The following is a 21,534-nucleotide window of genomic DNA, read 5'->3' as shown; positions in this document are numbered from 1 at the left end:
TTTCCCACCTTTTCTTTTTGTCAAACCTTCTCTGGCTGAATTTTTTATTGGCAGTTGTTTGGAATTTTTTCAAAATCTGCCAGGATTTTTTTACCGCATTTCAACACCAAATACAGTTTAACATATCAAATGCTTACTAAATCACCACATTATATTCTCTTAGTTCCAGTAGGTATAAAATTACCAAAAAAATCTTAAAAATACAGAATGAAAGATATCCCAGTAAAACTGAGAGTTTCACAAAGTTGCCCCCCAAATTCCGGATTTCAACTTAATTTCAATATATCTTATTAACAAAAACCCTAAGAACCAGTTTACTAAATATCAAAGCAATCAGACTGGTAAATTTTGAGAAACAAATTTTTTGACCAAAAATTAGAAAAATTGCCTCCAAATTACAAAATTGCAGATTTCATCCTAATTTTAAATATATCTAATTAACATAAACCCAAGGAACCTGTACACTAGATATCAAAGCTACCAGATCAGAAGTTTTAGGAGAAAAAAATTTTGACCAAAAAAGGCAAAAATTGCCCCCAAAATAAAAAAAAAATTGCCAGTTTCAACATACCTTCAATAAATCATATTGAGATTAATCTTAAATACCTGTATACCAAATATCAAAGCTATCAAATCAGTAGTTTTTGGATAAAAAATTTTTTATCAAAAATTGGAAAAATTGCCCTAAAATTACAAATATGACAATATCAATACAATTTATACAAGCATGACTGAGTTCATCCTGAGGAACATGAATATCAAGTTTCATAGCAATCAAGACAAGTGATTTCAGAGAACAGGAGTTTTTGACTTAAAAACGGAAAAAATACCCTAAAAATACAAACATGCAAATTTCATCCCAATTTTTGCACACATAATTTAGAATACCTAAAGAAATCTGCATACCAAGTATTAACCAAATCTGATCAATGCTTACTGAGTTTTAGCCATTTGCAGGATTATTCCTTTTTTCCCCTCATTTGCATATTTTTGGCACTGACATGTTCATTTGAACAAATTCACATCTCCACCCCTAGGTGCACCTGTACACCAAATACTAAGACAGCAGGTGCTACGGTTTAAGAGTTTTTGACGTGGACGGACATACATACATACATACATACATACATACATACATACATACATACATACATACATACATACAGACGACATTTTTCCACCTTATAAGAATACCTCCCATTTGCATATATACATATGCATATATGGGAGCTAAAAATCAACTGCATGTACATGGTATAGGGTAACATGCTAACATAAAACAGAGTTTCCACAACTTTCTAGGAGTTACAGTACATCAATTACTTGTTGCTGTTGGTTGATAAGTTATCTACAGAACTTAAACATACAACATGCTGACAAACAACATGTACATACATGTAATTGCTTACATTTCTCAATAATGCAGAAAAAACACTCTATACTAATTTATCATCAGATGCATCAACGTACACATCACTTTGTCTCACCATCACAAAGATCATGCATGGCTTATCCAAACTGAAAAAGTTGGTAATGGAGCTTGAGGACAGATGACATGAGTACCGGTATATTGTTTTGGCAACAGCACTCAAATTTCTAGACATCATGATACATATTTTTATTCCAATTATCAAACAGTTTCAAGTGTATTTATAGATTATGGGCTAATAACTGATAAACTCAACACTAGTACGGCACATACATGTATAATAACATATACACCCACTTCTAAAACTTCAAAGTCTACGTCCTTACCAGTTACAGCCAGCATAAACTGTCAGTAATGTCTCTCTCATTTCCTCTGTCTGCTGATATGTCACATAAACGTTTAAAAACGAAATTAATAATCATTTTGCATGTCCTGCACACATTGGTGCCAAGTGCAAGGTAAGTCTGCGAAACACCATTGAGAAAAATTCTCAGAATCTAGAATAAATGAACGTAATACTCACACAAGCTGCCCTGTTGTAGACTAAAAATTAAAACTACAAGAGAAATAAAACCTACAAAAGCAAAGCAAATGAGGAACTCTTAGTTAAATCTGCCGAAGCACCATTGAGAAAAATTCACAGAATTAGGGAAACTTCCTTAAGGTCTAGAATAAATGAACATAACACTCACAAAAGCTGCCCTGTTGTAGACTGAACTCAAACCTCCAAAAGCAAAGCAAATGAGGAACTCTAACATTGCAAGCTTGTTCACGCTTAAATCCTTGTTCATGCATGTGGAGCTCCAAGCTGAAATACAATACTCTAAAAGTGAGGTGCTCTGCCAAAAATCTGTCATATACGAATATGACGGCTGTGATACTATAGGACAATCAGAGGAATAGCTCCATTTCATTGCAGTGACACTCCATACCAGTACATCTATTTCGTTTCGCTTGACACTACGCCACAGTGTCTACACCAGTGTTGTCACAGTGACTGAGTGACCGCCACAGTGTCTGCAAGGATGTCACATTGGGCCACAAGCCATTACACTGCGGGCCACTCCGCTAAACAAACCTCGCTTTGTCGGTGGACGTCAGGCAAACAGCGCAGGGCTTTGCATCAACTAATCCTTGATGGCATAATAGTGACTTTTCATTTGCAACAAGGTCACTGTACTACATGAAGAGCACGGGCGTCTTGTAAGGGATTGAACATCGGTTTTCCGGGAGGGGGTGTCGAAGTGGGGTTTCAACAACTACATTCATGCAGCAATCATTGCAAAAAATTTGCAACGTTTTTTTTTTTCCATAACTGTTCATATAACTAGCAAGCTGAAAATAATGCAGAATACTGGGAAGGGATATTCATCTTCTGCCAACTGGGAAAACAGCGATCAAATCTTGGAATATGACAAATACTAGTTGTACCAAGTACACTATAGTAAATTTAACTTGCATATCGTCACTTTAATCGCCCCTCAAAATGTTTATGGGCAGATCCCCTCCTCTGGACAACAGGACATCCCTAATAGCTCTGTGGTCAGGATTGGTGGAATTTCAACCACAACTTGTCAATAAAGCTAGCACCCTTTGAAAGATTACAACAGGAAACTGTATTTGCAATGAGGCACGGAGGTTTTAACCAGGCTGCAGTGTGGTCAGTGTAATTTACAGATGATGGGTGCTTTTGATTTATTTCTATTGACATAAGAACTAAGAAATTCCAAAAGATTAGAGCAAAAATTTGAAAGCGCGGCTACAAACTGTTCTCGGGAGCTATGAAGTTACAACAACCTGTAAAAGGTGATTTGAAAGAGTCGTAAGTTAGAGCAATACTACGCCAAATACTTGATAAGCCAAGAGGGATATGCACTGACCACAGCTTATCCAACTGATATGGAGTGCTACAGTGTACATAAATGTATGTTTTGAGGAGAAAATCGTTGATACCACTAAAACTGTTTTACAGGTCCTATCACAACAAGCTGCTAATATACACTGAACATTCAAATTGCTGCACTTACTGTACATGTGTAGCAGTCGTTGCCTAACTCTCCACAGACCTTGTACATGTATACAGTATGGTGTTTCACTGGTTTTGTCCCAGTCTACTCTGTAACAACTGTTGAGAAGCACAACACCAGACTGGCGGACCAAAAATAGCATAAGCTATGGATACTACTGTGCGAGTAAATGTACAAATGACAGCAACACTGTGGATGAATCTTGCTGTGAATGGGCCACAGTTCCCATTTAGGAGTTTCTGAATGAGGGCAGTGGGTATTGTTGCATTTTAATTATCCCCAGTGTACCGCACTGAACACAATGTACGGTACATATGGTAACATGTAAAATGGCAACGCTAATACATTCCAAGGCTGAACTTGGGAGTCCAGAACTGCAGCATCTAACCAATGGTATTAATCCGATCTCGGCAAAAATGGAATATTTTCTTCCAACTGAGAGCCCTACAACCAATAAAATTTGTCCATACAAATCAACTTACAAACACTCATCCATCATTACATGTATATGTACATGGACTGATTACAAATACTTCTACGAGATTTTGGACCTGTACAAATGTACTTACCTACATCATACATTCAAAGTGGTAAGGCATAGAAGTGTGGCAAAAAGTTTATAGATTTCTGACACAAAGATATCCTGCGTGATGATCAAGATGTCCACAGTTTCAGTGTAAGATGACACACAACAAATCACTGATTATTCATGGATGAAGCAACACACGATACTGGAGGTGTCTGCAGCGAGATTGTTCTCTGCTCAGTCAGTGGTGGCAGATAAGCCTGTGTGCATGGGTATTGTGCCAAAAAGAGAGCAGCAAGGATTCATGGGTAATTTCCCAAACACCTATTGATCGTGATTACTTCCACACAAGGTCTGAGTGTAATTTCCTATTTCCTATGTGAATACCAGATGCATCTACCATTTACAACAACCGTGCACACACATTTTATTGTTTACATACGATTGTGTGTCATACACTGTACGTGATACCCAGTGTAATGTACAATATGGTACATGAGGCATACAGTACATGTACAGCATAACTAACTTTGGACGATGTTACAACAGAACCGAATGCCACTCACTGAATACATGTAAGTCTGGACGATTTTACGAAAGAACAAAATACCACTCACTAAGTCTGGATAATTTTCCAACCGAATGGAATACCACTCACTGAATCCCATGCACATTCGATCATGGTTGCCAGTAAATGGTCAATTTGATGACAAATTCAACAGATCTGTCTTCTTTGGAATAAACCATATTTTTGAGGGGGTGTTACAGACATGAATTGCACACAGCTCATCATGGTTATCTTAAATGCAATGATCTTCGGAGATATCTGCTTTCACTTGATATTCTCTCTCTCAAAATATGATGCAAGATTCAAACTTTCAAAGAATTGAACATTTCACATAACATTTAGAAATGGCTGATTATTAGAAAGACAGAAATACACATCAGAGCCCTCCTTTTGATTCACATCTGAGTAGAGACACATAGCTTTTTTCAGCACTGTAGGTACATGTACACATATCATACATGTACCAACAAAATTAATGAACTTCATTTATTTTATTATTTATTTTATAATGGATTTATTTTATTTAAATTGATTTTAATTAACAACATAGCAGAGGTTTTCACGTCTGACAGTCCTTTATTCATCTACTGAAGTTATGAAATGTAACACTATAACTAGAAAGTAAACATGTTGTGGGTTGCACTGCATGTTTTATGTCTATCAGATCACATGCTGTATACATAAGTATTCCAATATGCAGACTGATATTGATGTTAACATCTGTCACATGGGATTGTACTGGCAATATGGCTGGCACAAATTACATCAATATAAGTTTAAGAAGTGTCAAATCATGACAGGCACTGACTACAACGCTATCATACATGTCAATATCATCACCTTGATCTGGTTAATCTTTTTCCTTTATATTGAAATCAAATGAAAATTCAATAATTCTTTATCAAACCAAAAGAGAAGCAAATATCAAAAATAAAACTCTATGATCTGGAATTTTAAGGAAAATTTCGATGACCTCCGAATTGTAACGCTTTTTATCACTATGCTATAAACAACTATGAAAATTGATTCTGTATAGTTTGCACAATTTTAGGAAATTGACATTACACATCTGATGTTGTAGACCATTGGATTTGGAACTGGAAGAGAGCATTGATAGACAAGATGTCGAAAAACATTCAATTTTATAGAAACCAAGGCATCACATGACATAAGCAAATATCAGAGAAACTCCAGATGTCCTCTTTCGTTCAAATCTGATTACACAAAGCAGTACCTGGGACTAATAAAAAATTCACAGCACAATTGTGGCAACTTACCAACCAGCACTTCACAATATGAGAAAACAGCAGGAGGCAATTCAAATCCCTTCACGGCAGATCAGTATAAATTATTCATGAGAAATTCCATCCTTGCAACATCAAAACAAGATCATCTTATCTACTGGCAGCTGATACCACATGCTTTCTCCAAAGTTATCATCGACTAATCTGTACAAAACAGTTCCATGTATGTTTGTACATGTAAACCTCGTAACATGTACTGCTATTGCAGCCGAGTTGCTGAAATGCGCAGCTCCTGGCCGACTGCAATGTTTCATTGGCTGCATCAAGCAACTATACATGTGAAATTACGTACTTTTGATGTGGGAGGGAATCATTATTAATGGGAGAATTATTGCAGATGATTTACTGCATTGAATTAATGTGTGGATCTACTCTGGATTCTGTCTCCCAGTGATGTCTAAAATCCTGACACACATCAATCATGCACAAATATGCAATCTATGAACTCTAAACTCACACACACTGACAGAATACATTGGAATGCATAGCATTACCTTTACCCTACTGAAATTCTTATCATATCATCAATAAATGTAAAAAATAAAGCTTAGCAATGAGTGGAGAACATGCAAAAATTTTTGTTATTCAATTTTCCCTATTACATGTATTCTACATGATGTTACACTGATATAAAATATTATCTTGAAAAATTTACAGTATCATGTTTTTTATAAAATAAGGCCAAAGTAAGTAAATTCTTTGTTTTGCGTCCACTCAAAATCCTAAAAGGTACGCGGGTAAGCGGCTAAAAAACACACACAGAAAATTTAACACAAAATCTGTTTGCCTTTATTGGACAATTTTTCTCAAACCACATGAATACTCCTGTCACAGTGTGACACACTGTATGATCACTGTATGCATTTTCATAACAAATGGATCATAATAAAGTCATTCTTTGACGTTTGTTTTTCTGTTATTAGTTTTAGATTTCTTTCTTGTGCATTCAAAGTGTCCACATGTCAATACCATTGCACAGCAACTTGACAGCCTTGACAGTTTGAGGAATGGGTACACTATAGTATATAGTAGCAGTCTTTTGTCCTCAGAAGTTCTTGTAAGTTTTTTTTTCAAATTTCTTGTAATGCCTATGCTCTGATGGAATGTCATAGTTTTGCTGAAAGGTGTCTGTTTTGAAAGAAAACACCAAACAGGAATGGTATCTTGTAGCCTCTGCATTCAATTTTAGAAAGATGGGGCATCAGAGAGGGGAAGAAATTGATGGTATAATTGACAAAAGTATTCCCTGTAGCTTCCTTGGGATCATCCGTAAAACCAGCACCTTTCCTTTCCTTTCCATCAAATAAAGGAAAGCATTTTGCAATTGTCAGTCTTCACACACAGACTTATGTACACTCATCTATGGGGCAAATAGTCCCAGAGCTGAATAGCTCAAGAGTGACTGTGTGGTAAAGGCCTTTCGTTTACAGGACTGATCACTGGTTTAGTTTTTGTTTCAAGTTAAAATGGACGAATTAACCAAATTTTTGGCAAACCTAAAAGACCAATTAACTAGGATAGGCCTCAACACTTTCCGATTTTTCCGTCTGCCATACTCTCTGAGTCGTGGTACCCAAGTCCAATCGGCCGACTGAATCTCTCTCTGTTCAAGTTCCTATTGCTCGCAATGACCATGCCTTCAAGTTGCCGTGCAAAGGTTTCCTGTTTTTTAACTTCGATTATTTCCCTGCTTTCATCCATTTTTTATCGTGACGACAAAGCCACAACAAACAGCCAGAACGTGAGGCCCCGGCTTAGAGTATCGACAGGTGTTAATGTGTGGAGAGTACTGTTTTACGTCACCGCATGGTCCATTAGTGAAATGTGACTGCCGTAAAGGAGTGTTTCGTCGGAAATTTTGAAAGGAAAGCTTGTGTTTTTTTTCTGAAAAATCTCCAAAAACCTAGGCGCGCGCGGACGCAAAACAAAGAATTTACTTACTTTGGCCTAACCAAATGTATACAATATAGCGGTAGTTACAATAATAAACACAATCAACTGCTTAATTATAAATATAATAAAGCAAAATTAGGTCTAGCCTTGAGTGAATAATGCATGGACAATTTTTTTCATTCAATTTTTCGCCATTATTATATTTTTAATATTCTGGTTACAACTTGAATAATTACACAATTCCCTGTATGAAAAAATAATTGAATCAATGAAAGTTAATTATTTCAATAATATGATTAATTTTGGAATGAAAAGATGGTCACATCTATATAACTGACATAATTTTATTTATTTTATTCATTTGATTTATAAATTTTGCCTTCAATTTTTGAATCTTGTGCAGTTGCTGGTACATGTAGATGAGTGTACATACATAAATGTATGAATATCATTTACATGTATGGAAATGTCTCCCTCCAAGATTGTCTGAAACACAAAACGTGATAATACAGGGTGTTTTGTTAGATTATTTCATCATTTCATTTGATACACAGGAATATAAACTGTGTAAGATTGTACATGTACATGTATGTCTAAAGATATATTTATACATGGATGATGCAGTTCACTTCACAAGAGTCCAATGTTGCAATGTTTTATTGCGTCACTGGTTCATCAATATCTAGTCACAGTAGGCTGGAATTGACATTATTCTGCAAAGATTACATGAGCAGATCTGAATGACATCATCCATGAGGACTAAACACTTCATGTCATTTTTGACTGCATATCACCAGAGCCTACTGGCAACTGCAAATTACTATACATCCAGCTACAATTTATCACATTTTACACACACAGTTTGATGTAATTTTTGCAGAATGAAGCTACACTGTAGCATGATGATATGTACGGATTTCATACATGTACATTGTACCATTCAATTCAATATTTATGACCGTTGTACAGATCCCTCTTCTTGGAAATACAATTTTTTGTGAGTTATCAGAGTCAAGTTTATCTGAAACTTGATCATGTACAAATCTAATGCACTACATTGATGATCCCACTTATACAGTTTGGCAAATGATTCTTACCTACACAGTTGGCAATTCACTGTTCATATTGAAAAGTTTGAACAACCATGGTGGACAATAACACATCAATGATCTGTTCATGTATCAATAGTTAAAAGTATAGCAACATATACCAGTACATGGAGGAATACATACACCCACTTGCCACTTGACTTGATACTGGCACTCTAAATCTTTCCTCTTTTGCATGTCAAAAAGGCTAATTACAACTCCCAAACCTCTTCTCCATCTACAAAATACCACTGACACAATCAAACCTCCATAAATCCACCTACAGGTCTTCTCATACAATGTTTTTAAGAGAACCATAAAACTTCAAAGCACAAACTACTGACTGCGCATTCTGAAACCCCTATTTTGCCAACACATCTAAATGTATGGATAATAGCACTAGATACACATGACTTGCAGTGCATGCACACAGGATTCAAAACATCAAAAAGGCTCATTTTAATTTGAGAAAAACGCTATGTGCTAATGCATGTACACTTTTCTCACTGCTTTGGTTTGAAGAATGTGATTACAATCACAAATGTAGACAAACGAAGACGCACTGTAATTTGCAAATGTACACTTATTACCAACTTACAAAATTCCTATTTTTAGCTACTATAGTAATTACAGTAAACTTACTTTTATGTGCTCTGCGGTAGATGCTGAAATACTTTTTGAATAAGAACAAAGGGACCAGTGTACCCTCAAATAACAAATGTCTTTCTGAAAACTTTGCATCAATTTTAGGAATTGTGGAAATTTTTGGTGTCAGCCGTATAACCCCACATGTAAACCAGACAACTTGCTTGCGTGACAGGCCTTTTTTTGCATCATGGCGTGCCATATTGGTTCAGAGGGCACACTGACAGGGACATTTACAATATTCCATGTATATTATCATTCTGTCTCCCTAAAGTATTGTGTGTTGAAATACCAAGTATTATTCTCATCAACACAATGCATTGTGAACAGCATTCAATGTTGGCATTGAAAAATGACTTCCAGTCCTGATTAAACCTGTGACATACACATGTATACGGTTGTGTTAAGTTAAACACCATGTAATTTGACTTGATTTGGAGAGTTGAACAAGACACTATTTTGCCAACGCAACAAAACAAGTAGAAAATGCAAAAACACTTGAGCTACTATAGCTTCACAATCACAGCTCATAATTACATGTAAATCAATCTACTTGAACTATCAAGAGTGTTCCCAATGTAGTAATACTGAATTGTGAACCAAGTAATGTCACAACTTTGAACGGCAATTCTCAGAGCAGAAAGAAGCAGTTTAATTCTATATTTTCTCAGTTGAATGCTGTTGATCACAAATTGCTGTAAAGAGTCTTCATATAGGGTGACATGGAACACAAAGGACAAACAGACTTAGTCTAGAATCTCTCAGAAGTTTTAGTGTAAGAATGAGATATCCTCAAATCCTGCACTACAGTAAAACTCCAGAGAGGTTGGTATATACAGTACATAGATTCAATTTCAAATCAACATTTTACACAACTCTGAATAAAATGAGACTTTGGGAAAGTGGCTGTCAACCTGTCCTCCTTGGTATCGGCAAATATTTATGGCCATTTGTAAAACTTGACACGTTTCTGTTGGATTACATTCGATACCTGAGTTACAAAACTACCAACAATAGAGACGGCCATTTCAATTCAGTCATGGCCACTTTTTACAAGACCAATAAAATCCCAATGGGACTGCAAAGTTAACCGCTAAGTCAATATGGCCTGTGATGGAATGCCAAGCTTTAGAACTTTGTTGTTCATAGCCAATGTCACATTGAATACGTTTGTGTTTTTTATTTCTCAATGTTAGGAAATCACAATCGCTTTCTTCTCAATAAGAGCCAATAAAACCATTTTCTTTGAATTTCATTACTTGCTCGTTCTAATCTTGCACTAGAAAAGTCTATTTTAATTTGATTTCATGCGATAAAATGGATTTGTCCTTCCAGATTTAGCCAAAAGCACGTTCTTCAAGAACAATCTTCAGGGGCTATCATGTAGGCTCTTGTTTTGTTTATGGGACAATGTATGACACTGTATAGTTGAAGTGGAGGTAATTCTTCCATTTTACTACAACATAAATTATCTATTCCCAAAGTCAATTTGACATCCCATAACTCATTCAGATACACTGCATACTCTCTTTAACCAAAGAAAACTTTACATATTACTGATTCAAAGAAATAAGAAGAAATTCCTGAATTGATTGAAAGATGTCAAAGGTCATAAAAAACCCCAGCAAACTGCATATAGACATGACACTTTATTTATAACATGCAAAGTACATACATCTGCACATGTTACTATTTTTACTAATGCGACAATTGCTAGTCATTTGTGTTTAGACATTAATAACAGAGAAATGACGGTCAATAGACATTCCATTTAATGTACGTTTAATGTTTGCAGTAAACTGAAAATAGAAATATGATGAAAATTTACGGGTGGTATCACAGTGGTCGCATGTTCGCATCAATATTGATATCACTACACAGGATGAAGCGTCAAAAGAGTACAAATCTGTCAGTGACCTTGAGTTACACAAATCTGATCACCAGATTGAGTATTATTAGAAGAATTACATGTAACTACATGATATAGAGCATTTGATGAAATCAGAATTCTGATCATTGGTAATGGTACCAACTGTGTATACATCGTCACAAACATCTCAACACATACATACGACATATGTACCATGTACATACCATAAACATGTGTCAGCATAGTAATTGCTTGAAAGTAACCGTTGCCATTTGTCATAATCATATAATCTATCCTGCCTTAGAATTCGAATGTTAATGCGTAAACTGCATAACTAATGTATGTATATCATATACATTAATAGAACACACTTGACCAAATACATACTATCTCAGCATGAGACAAACCACAAAAACCAACTCAGCTTGTGCACCAAGACTACAAGTTGAATTAAAGAAAAACAACAGCAGATATGTTTATTTTTCTTCATTCAGGGAAGCTATTTACCTTGTTCAGATTGACCACTTTGCGGCAGTGTAGCACCGGTGCTGGGCCGGGACCAACGTAAAATAACCAATGTGGACACGCTGCATCGGCCTTGGGCCGACACAGTTTGGTCCCGGTGAGAAGGGGGGTTCAGGGCCGACGCAGGGCCGATGCAAAATTTGGTCCGACGCAAAATCGCCTGTGCGGACACGTTACGTCGGCCCTGGTCCCAGTTGACGCCCTCACATGTTCATTTTGAGTAACGCATTGGCGCGTAGAATATGGCGGTTCATGGGACTAACTGGAGCACGGAGGAGACGTAAAATGACGAGTGGTAGTCATATTTGCCCTTCTTCTGCGTAAAAACCGCCAGAAAATCATGAACAGTAGAAACAGCGCGGCAGTATTCAAATCCGCCATCTTGAACCTTGACAGGTCAGAGGTCACAAAGGACGGCAAATTTACGTCGGCCCAAATTCAGGTACCGGTAAGTGCGGACATGGACCAAATCTGTTCCCAAAAGGAGGATTATTTTGCGTCGGCCCAAATTTCAGTTGGGTTGCCAATGTGAACAAGGCTATTAGCAACTAATTATTGGTACAGTGTTACAACATTACAGCTTCATGGCTGAACTTGAAAATGAAAGTGGTGATAAAGGATGTCTGAAGAGGAACAGCAAAGACATCCTGTATCAGTACATGAACATTATGGCATCCTAAAATATAAATTGAAGACAGATGTCAAATATCCAGAGAACTCTAGCAAATTTACAGTGTATGTCTGGCAATTTTTTTTTTTAAATATTGGACTTATGTGGCCCAAATAACTTAGTGAGTACTGTAATAATTTTTCTAACAGAGTTTGTAATTCATGGACATTATGCACTTATTACACGTAAAAAAAGATTTTTCTAAAACAGTGCTTTTCTGTGATCTCACTAAGTGTGATCAAATACACAAGCATTTGGCATTATTATTGATCTGTCTTTAATGGCCTCTCTTTTATTGATCCAACTGTAAATGTAGATTTATTGGACAAAGGACAGTCTACGATAGAACACACAGTGCTAGTCACCAGCATCAAAGCCAGTCCAATACTTTCACGCTTTGAGAGCCGGGCCCCCAGTGTGGCTCTGCATGTTTGTAAAAAAACACAGACTGATTGTACCGGTAGTTTGGTCAAACAGCTGACCGAAAGACTCTTCGTTTAAAATAACTTTGAAATAATCATTGGTTGAGAGGAAAAGATAACCATTATATCATTTTGATAAACAAAGTCGGATGATGTTATGGCTAATTCACACATGACCAGTGACGCTGGATTCACAACCTATTTAGCAAAGCAAACAACAGATACTCTGTAATTCAATGAATTTCAATCCTAGCCAGAAGATAGGACCAATAAGATTGGTCGCTCTGGGCAAGGTCCTTTTCAAGATCTCTCGTCTGTCCAGAGACGATTGTCGGTACCTCTCCTTGGGATATTTGTCAGATTCGATAAATAGTTTGGCGTTGTCTATGCTTGGCATGTGTGAAATGCATTTGACAATTGCTGTACTTGTAGTTTATTGTCATTTCTTGATCATACAGTGACTTTGAAGAAGCCCTTACTTGTAAACATCTTGTTTTTTGTCAAGCTCACAATCAAACAGTAGATCTTTCAATGCCTCCACGCTTTATTTGTGCAGCAGCAGCTAAACTTGACAGGGCGGTTGCCAAGCAACACTACCCCCCCCTCAAACACATTTGGCACAATAATGACTTACAATTTTCAATGGATACTGACTTGTATTAGTTGTGTAATTCACAATATCATCATTGCAAGAAGCTGGTACACACACCTGTTGATACATGGACTGTATATTAAAATATGTGCAGTATTACACTTTGACCAAGGATACAAGAAACATGTTTTTTTGGTTGAACTTATCCAAACCCTTGTCATGTGAATGGCTATTGTAAATTACTTGTGCTTTGGACCCTCTGAGTGCCAACGTATTTTTGTTGCCTTTATAAAATGTACCCCACTCAAATCTTTTTCAGATTTTTGCAGAAATTTTGATCAAAATTACTAAAGCCAATAAAATGTGTTGTCCATTTTAATCTAAAATTATAAAAAAAATTATAGAAAAATTCATAAAAATTGGCAAAATGTTGCACTAAAATTTCGGTGGGAAAAATAATATCACTGAAGGGGTTAAAGAAATGGAAAGGAAAAGAAAATACCTGCCTGTCCACAGAGTTACTAACTAATCAGTCTAGTACATATATCTCTCTGTACCTTTGGATCCCCATAATTTACCAAAACTAAGGAGAGACTCTAGGCTATGTATCAAGTAACCAGACGCTGTCAACATATCACAATGCTTGTCTAACATGGTGGAGGCGTAACACAGCCGTTTCTGTCATCAATGCATTGCTGAAGTACATGTATGGTCCAACTGAATCAACTGCATGAAAACTACATGTATTCATATGATTGCAGTTTTGAAGATATCTTTCTTTGTGAAAGTTTGATCCAAGATCAAGTTTGTTTTAATTAATGACCAGATTATAGAGATACATGTATTGCCACATTTTGTTTTCTATTGAAAGTGAACTTGAGTGCATATCATTAACTTCTTGCATACCAGATCAGGAACACATGTTTGGGCACTTCAGAAAAGTGCCCGAGTGACAATGTTTGATCACAAAAAAATTGACAAGCTAGTACCTGGATGAGTAGCTGAAGAGTGTTTACGTACAGTGCTTGTTATGCTTCTCTGAGATTGAATAATGTGGCTGCAAAACAGACTTTTTGGCACCATTCTACTTCAAAAGTTTGTAAAACTGTCACCTCTTTTGTGCGGAGGGTAAGTGGTTTTATCAAATTTTTGAGGACTCAAACTTTGATACATATAATTTATGACCAGCAAATAATCAGTCTTTTTTTTCTATCGTTACTTGTGTACCAACCAGAGAGTTTCAGAAACCTGTGGGTTTTTAGTTTGTTAAAGTTGATGCCGCTAGCTAACTTTTGCAATAACATATTTCTTTGCAACAAACTTTCACAAACCAGGACAATTATCACCATCTTTCTCTTCATAGCTTCTACAATTTTAGAAAATACCAAAGTACATGTACATACCATCAACTGATTTACAATCAAAGTTTAAGACCTTCGGCCTGACCTGTCTCAAAGTCAATAAAATAAGACAAGATCAACCAAATTTAGATCAGACCAGCCAATGCTGTATGAATATGTTAATATTATGTACTAATTGTATGTTTTCTTCAAAATCACTGCTTAATCACCATGTGGGGAAAAATCTAAAAAAGGGAGCACCCTCCCGATACAAAGATTTTTTTCCATTTTACTAGAAAGTAGGTTAACAGTCCGGGTCAGCTCCAAAATTGGAGACTCATTATGATAATGTATTCCGGCATTCAGCCAATCATCGACCAGAATACATCATTAATAAAGTACAGGTCACGCTGGGTCACAAATTACCCACCAAGTGTGATCAGCAGTTTTGGGCCGCTTATTAAGCCCCTGTCTTGTGAATTTCGACGAATTTCGACAGTCAACATAATCCACGTGTTCTGCAGAAGGTCATGTCCAACAAGGAGTCCGATTAGTGAACAAATATTCGAAATATTGACGATTCATTTCTACCCCCAGTTTATCGATTTCGCTCAAGTACCGAGAATCATTTTGTGGATGTTCGTCATCTCTATTAGAAATACTGTTATAAAGGTTATTTGTGTAGGTACGCGTATAACATTTTGCGAGAAAGAAGAGCAATGTCAGAGCTTTAAAACGATACCTGTTTTGTAGTTGTCAAACGCAGACTAAAAATGGTACGCGATTTTGAAAATGTGTTGACAGAGTGGCCACACAACTGTTCCCCATACGGTAGAATTTGTATCGCTGCCATCTCCGATACAAATGGGGTATTCTGAACGATCTGCGTAGGTACACGATTTATATTTCGCAGGACTTCAAGCCAGAGTCTAGGAATCACAGCGATGTGTGGGGTTTGGTTGTCTTAGCCAGAATAAAACTGGTACGCGATTTTGAAATTGTGTTTTGACAGAGTGGCCACACAACTGTTCGACATTATGACAGAATACGGCGCGGGAGTTCGACACAGTATGGCGTACGTAACGAAGGACGCATGTGGAGGTTGCCAGGAAATACAATTTTTACTGATGGCGCGCTGGCCGCTGATTGGCTAATGAGAGGGGGAAAATATTATGGTATAGCATGTATAGCGTCTCCAATTTTGGAGCTGACCCGGACTGGTTAAGGCAAGAAAAATGAGACAATTGAGCTTGTAGATTGGATCGAGTTCACAATAGCAGGGGATAAAGTTACAACAGTGCATGCCTGCACTTGTGATAACACTGTTTGTTAATTTAGGCACTATAATGATCAAATTACACTAAACCTGGAAAATTCCGGACACTACATTCCAATTGTCATGGAAAAATTTGAGGAAGGTGAAGTCATCGAACGGCAATATGTCAAACCAGTAAACCAGTTCTTGTATCACTTTAATGTAAAACTGCAGAAATTTCAAGAATGATACATTTTGGAAAGATTTTCGCCAATGTGTTGATCACATAGCTCACTGTGTGATGGCATTGTATTCAATTTGCAATTCTTCAGTCAGTGTGACACCAGTGTGCTAGAAGACAGATTGAATACCACTCAAGGCTTTTGTCTTCAAACGTGTCATTGACAGTTCATTGATGGACAAGCCTGTCATGGTGGCAGTCTTTGCATCTTAGTAGGTCCACACCCACTAGCACATGTCATGGAGCTGATATTTTCCATCGTACATGTACACTGCAGATGCTTCTGACTGCTACTTGAAACCAAAACTGCACACATCACTCTTGAAGAACATGTCTGTTATGTTTCAGTGACATTTTTCTTTCCCTCTGTACCGTGATTACCGATCATTGTTTCATCATAAGCAGCATTGCTGTACGTGCTGTCTTTGTGATTGCAATGAATTTCTTGGCTCACGTTACAGCTGCAAAAATTCCAGAATCTGTTCAGTGCATCATCGTTGGGGACCAAATTCTAGACTACACATGTACAAGCCTTCAATAGACAGTCATGCACTCTTACATTTAATAAGTTGCCACATTTGTGAAGTAAAAAAGAAAACAAAATCATTCACTGTGTAAGTTTGCAGCTAGTTTTGTCTCCACTTACTGGTTTAAACCAACTAACTGTTTGGAAATTCTCAGAATGAGACTGAAAATGTACTGTAATGGTACAATGTGTCATTTCTCAAAAATTTAAGCCTGTGATTTTGTAAAATTTAGCAAACAGATGAAAATATACACCAATACGTAGTCACAGCAAATGTGTTGCACTGATCTATACAATGCACAGAATCAGAAAATTAAGGTAGCGGTAAAGGCTATTTTTGCACCAATTCTTTTCTCAGAGTTAATGTCAAGTTTCAAGTGTTAGAATCAAGATATTTAGTTCAAATTTTCAGGATAACTCCCTTAGTTAATACTTTCTCGAAAGCATATAAAAATTGTATATTTGTAAACATGATTTTGAAATATGACACCAATCAATATTAAAATTTAATTTTTCATATTTTTTTTACATAATAATAATTGGATAGTATTAATATTACCAAATTAGTTATAAATATGTTGACACTATTAATTGTAAGATTTGTACGGCAGGATTTGTAAATAAAATTTGTTTTTATGATTTTACATGGATTTACATATCAAAATATTACTAAAAATTCTTTCAAATTTCAAAATGTGATTTTTCAAAAAGTACTTCAAATACAGGAAAATTGTGCCGTACGAATCTTATCTGTAACCTTGTTAATAGGCTGTAAAAATTCCATGTCCATATCTCATTTCAAAGGTTGGATTAAATTGGTATAAAATTATGTAGGAAAACTGTTATTCTGTCAAAAATGTTGAAAACAAGCCATATTTGCACCCCTCTTTTGAAGTCACAGAGCAGTCTTTTTGGTTAATCTCACTTTTGACACCTCTTTGACACTAAAAGAAGCTAAAAATGCATTTACAATAGCAGTCACGCATTCTGAATGCAAGCACTGCCTTGTCAAACTTTCCTGAAAAACAGTAAAAAATGACTTTCCCTTTTCAAACATTTTTTAAAGCTAGGGGACCTCTACCATAGTTAATACACTAAGGACTCCCCAACTTCCTCTTATTTGGTCAGTTTTTCAGAAGTTTCAACGGGCTATAACTCTGCAATGCCTATGACCCCAAATGTCTAGTTTTTTTATTCCACAGAGAATGTTGACTACTTTTATGTTTTAATAGTTTTATTGAAGTTTATAACAGACGCTCTAGCCTTTACCGCTACCTTAAATCATGGGTATTTTCTTACCCATGAAAAACAAACTTATTTTCAAATATTACTGTTATTATATGAAATTTTACAGTCGCTTCAACAATTATCATACTCAGTGATTTATGAATACAGCACTATGCAAAAAAGAACCAAAAACTTATATTATCAACATATCGACTATGAGCTTGATGATGTAATTTACTGCATTTACATATTTGTTTCCTTACGTTGAAAAATATTTGAAGATTCTGGACGTAAACAGCTTTTTTGCTGTACTAACAGCACCATCTTCCGAATAAAGGAACGATAAAGATTTGTCCCTCCTGACTTCAAAAATTTTCCAAATCTGTTGATTTGATGATATGAAAGACGACAAGTGGCAAAATGTGGCTTTGGAATAGATATAGCCACCCTTGTGTTCATGACTGTATTAGATTACAAAAATACTATGTGCATGTACAATGTAGAGTGCATACAATAGGAACACAATTGTAGCTTTTTAATAGCAAAAGAAAGGGTAACAATGTGGAATAGAACTGTAGCTGCTGTCCTGAACAAACAAGCTTTTAGTTGTTGGTTTGGAGGGACTATTAGCTATGTGTTGTTTGAAAGAGAAACACAACCCCTTTTTATCAAATGTAGTTGTGTTATTCATTCGCTTGGTAGCAGTAATGGTGTCAACCTGTTGACAGATTTAAGCATGGCATTCACTGGCAGTTCTATGATTCGCGAAACCTTCCACAGTAGAAGCATCTGGCTTCTCTTATCTGCAGCCATTACAAAGAGCAATTCTGGATTGGTTTTCTACTTTATCTTTACAAATTACAGTGCCTACAACTCAGTAACTTGAAACTTGTGTTCCCAAATACATGCTAGAAGCATAGACCCGAGACCAAGGATCTTACAGTACCGTAAATACAATGGATCCAAGAATGATTTGTCTAAGGGCTGTTTGTTTCAATCTAATATTTACATTGTACTTTGGAAGATTCTTATCCCTCGCTCAGTTACAGGTCAATGCCCTCAGATCACATGGCAATTATCAAAGTACGGCCTTTTGTGGAGGGACTGTGATCAAAGCCTGGTTCAATGACAGAGTTTGATACTGTAATCAACAATTTATGCAGTGATAATCACTTCAAGACAGTTGTAGATGAAAGAGTTACTCTTTCCACTGTGTGGGTACCAACCTTACATTTGTTTAGCCCAGCATTACTTCAACAAATGCTAAAATTGTACTTCTAAATATTTTGTGATATTTGCATGCTGAGTTTATCTTTGTAAGTTTTTGAAACAAAGGTTTAGTGAAACCTTACTTTTTTCTTCATAAATTATGATCTGGACCTGGAATGATTAGTAATGGAACATCAACTTTGAAAAATCAAACATGAATAAATTACAGTATCTTGAGTAATCAGAGTAGCATTTCCAATGCTGTCAGAGACACTGAAGCTTTCACTAATTGGACTTGTTGGTAAGCCACTGAAACCAAAACTTGGCGGACATATCTGGTTTCCTGGGCTTAAGTATCGAGATGGTCTTGTTACAATTTTCATGATATCATGGTTTTGGTGGCGGAAACATATAATACGACCAGTGACCATGCCAAGACACCATTTTGCACTGTGGTACAACACTAACAACAACGTCCACTTCAGCGCTGATACTGGTACAGTCTGGTGCGGGTGGTCTGGATGGGCTAATTGCAACACAGCCCCTCTTTTTTCAGGGTCTATGATTACAACTAAACAAGCCAGGCCCGCTATACCATACCCAATTACACCGAACAAATGGGAGAGGGTTTCATGTCAACGAAGCCGTGAAATTGGACTCGGCATGCAGGCTAAGGGCTGTTGTCACACGGAAACGCCGTATGGCGATAATGTAACTGATTCATTGCGGTGTACAACTTTCTCACCAAGCGTTCACACGATAAAAGCACCGGGAGTACAAACTTTCCCGTCTTCAGTGGGGGGCCCTTACGGTTTCAGGGGATCGACAGCCTAAGTTAGTTATCCTTGGACAAAAGAAATCGAGTTCTGTACCGTGATGATGGGGAGGGCCAGGGTAACTGGTCGTTTCGGCACCAAGTCGTTTCGGCCCAAGTCGTTTCGGCCTCGCAATTTCCGGCCCAAAGTCGTTTCGGCACCACAACCCAAGACGTTTCGGCATCCCTGTTTCGATTTGTTTTCAAACTATTTAGTAATTGACTGACCGGTCATATTCGTAAGCGTGACCTTTGCGTTCTGACCAGTACTTTTCTGTGCATTTGTGTGACATTTGCCGTGCTGTTTTGGCACCGCTTTCAAACATCTGCCGTGTCGGCGGCTATTGCATGCTAAAACTTGTGTCACAGATTTGAAAATGATATGAAGTTTTTTTCTTACGGTCTCTTACTATGTTCTCACAAAGTGAAGCACGATGTAGCCTACATGAATGTTATTTGACACTACTTTTTAGTGCTTGGATGTGCAACATTACGCTCCAGCACTAGTTCCCTCAGATAGCCCTGAGCAGTGCCGAAACGTCTTGGGTCGCGGTGCCGAAACGACTTGGGGCCTGAAATCGAGAGGCCGAAACGTCTTGGGCCGAAACGACTTGGTGCCGAAACGTCTAGAAACCGAGGGCCAGCCGTACACTGTATTTGTACCTTTGCTGACTCAAGCGCAGCGCAGGGAACTTTTAGTGTTTAGAATTAGAGTACACACCTGCAATATTGTAGCGCCAGTGACTTTCAATGATTCTAAGCGTGATCCGCGTCACTGGAAGTACAAAGAAGTCATCGGCCTTACCGATGAACTGCAGACGCTAGACGGCGATCGTGCTCAGATATACAGTTGTGCGCTTATGTAACGTGCTCTTTCAATGTGTGCCTGAAGCACTGCACTGTGTACGGACTACGGTACGGCATGAGCTATGCCTATAGCGAAGCGTTAGGCAACTGTCACCTTTAACATCGCTTGATCAGCACATCTGGCTGATCACATGAACATGAAAAACTTACAGCAGGATCTCAAATGTAATAAAAAGTCGTAGATGTATTTATGACGTCAAACTTACCTTCCAAAACCACAGGAACGCTTAGAAGTCAGAGAGAAACATAGACTGATGCTCTTCCTGTCGGCCATGTTTGACCTCGATTTGAAACATACGACTGAACTACGCCCTCTATAGGCAGTTTTTGCAAAGCTGCACCTGCTGACTCCAAGAGCGACGGAACGAACCTCACGTTTCTCAACAAAAAAGTAAAGTAGTTTCCTTTAAGTGAGTGAAACGTCAGGTAACACGAAAAATCTACTTTAGGTATGTTAATTACACCTGTAGTTTGAAAGTCACAGTCGCCTTTGTGA

The 21,534-nt window shown here is 37.2% G+C and overlaps 2 protein-coding genes across 6 annotated transcripts in view; one reads left to right on the top strand and one right to left on the bottom strand.

Annotated features, from left to right (window-relative positions):
• Window positions 1-21,349, bottom strand: part of LOC139116054 (exostosin-like 3) — a 45,963-nt gene extending 24,614 nt beyond the window's left edge. Inside the window, exon 1 of one of the 5 annotated variants that reach the window (XM_070678559.1) lies at window positions 21,245-21,349. The gene's annotated coding sequence lies outside the window, so the exon portion shown is untranslated. Of the gene's footprint in view, window positions 1-2,121; window positions 2,271-4,025; window positions 4,221-4,599; window positions 4,677-20,892; window positions 21,020-21,244 lie in introns of those variants that run through there. The other 4 variants (XM_070678561.1, XM_070678562.1, XM_070678560.1 and 1 more) reach the window with 4 other exon arrangements.
• Window positions 21,350-21,362: 13 nt separating this feature from the next.
• Window positions 21,363-21,534, top strand: part of LOC139116053 (tudor domain-containing protein 7B-like) — a 37,013-nt gene continuing 36,841 nt past the window's right edge. The window contains exon 1 of the mRNA XM_070678558.1: window positions 21,363-21,487. The gene's annotated coding sequence lies outside the window, so the exon portion shown is untranslated. The remainder of the gene's footprint in view (window positions 21,488-21,534) is intronic.

This window comes from Ptychodera flava, chromosome 17 (genome assembly GCF_041260155.1).
Source record: "Ptychodera flava strain L36383 chromosome 17, AS_Pfla_20210202, whole genome shotgun sequence".
NCBI lineage: Eukaryota > Metazoa > Hemichordata > Enteropneusta > Ptychoderidae > Ptychodera > Ptychodera flava.
The sequence above is the reverse complement of the archived record's forward strand: the minus strand, read 5'-3'. Positions and strand labels throughout refer to the sequence as shown.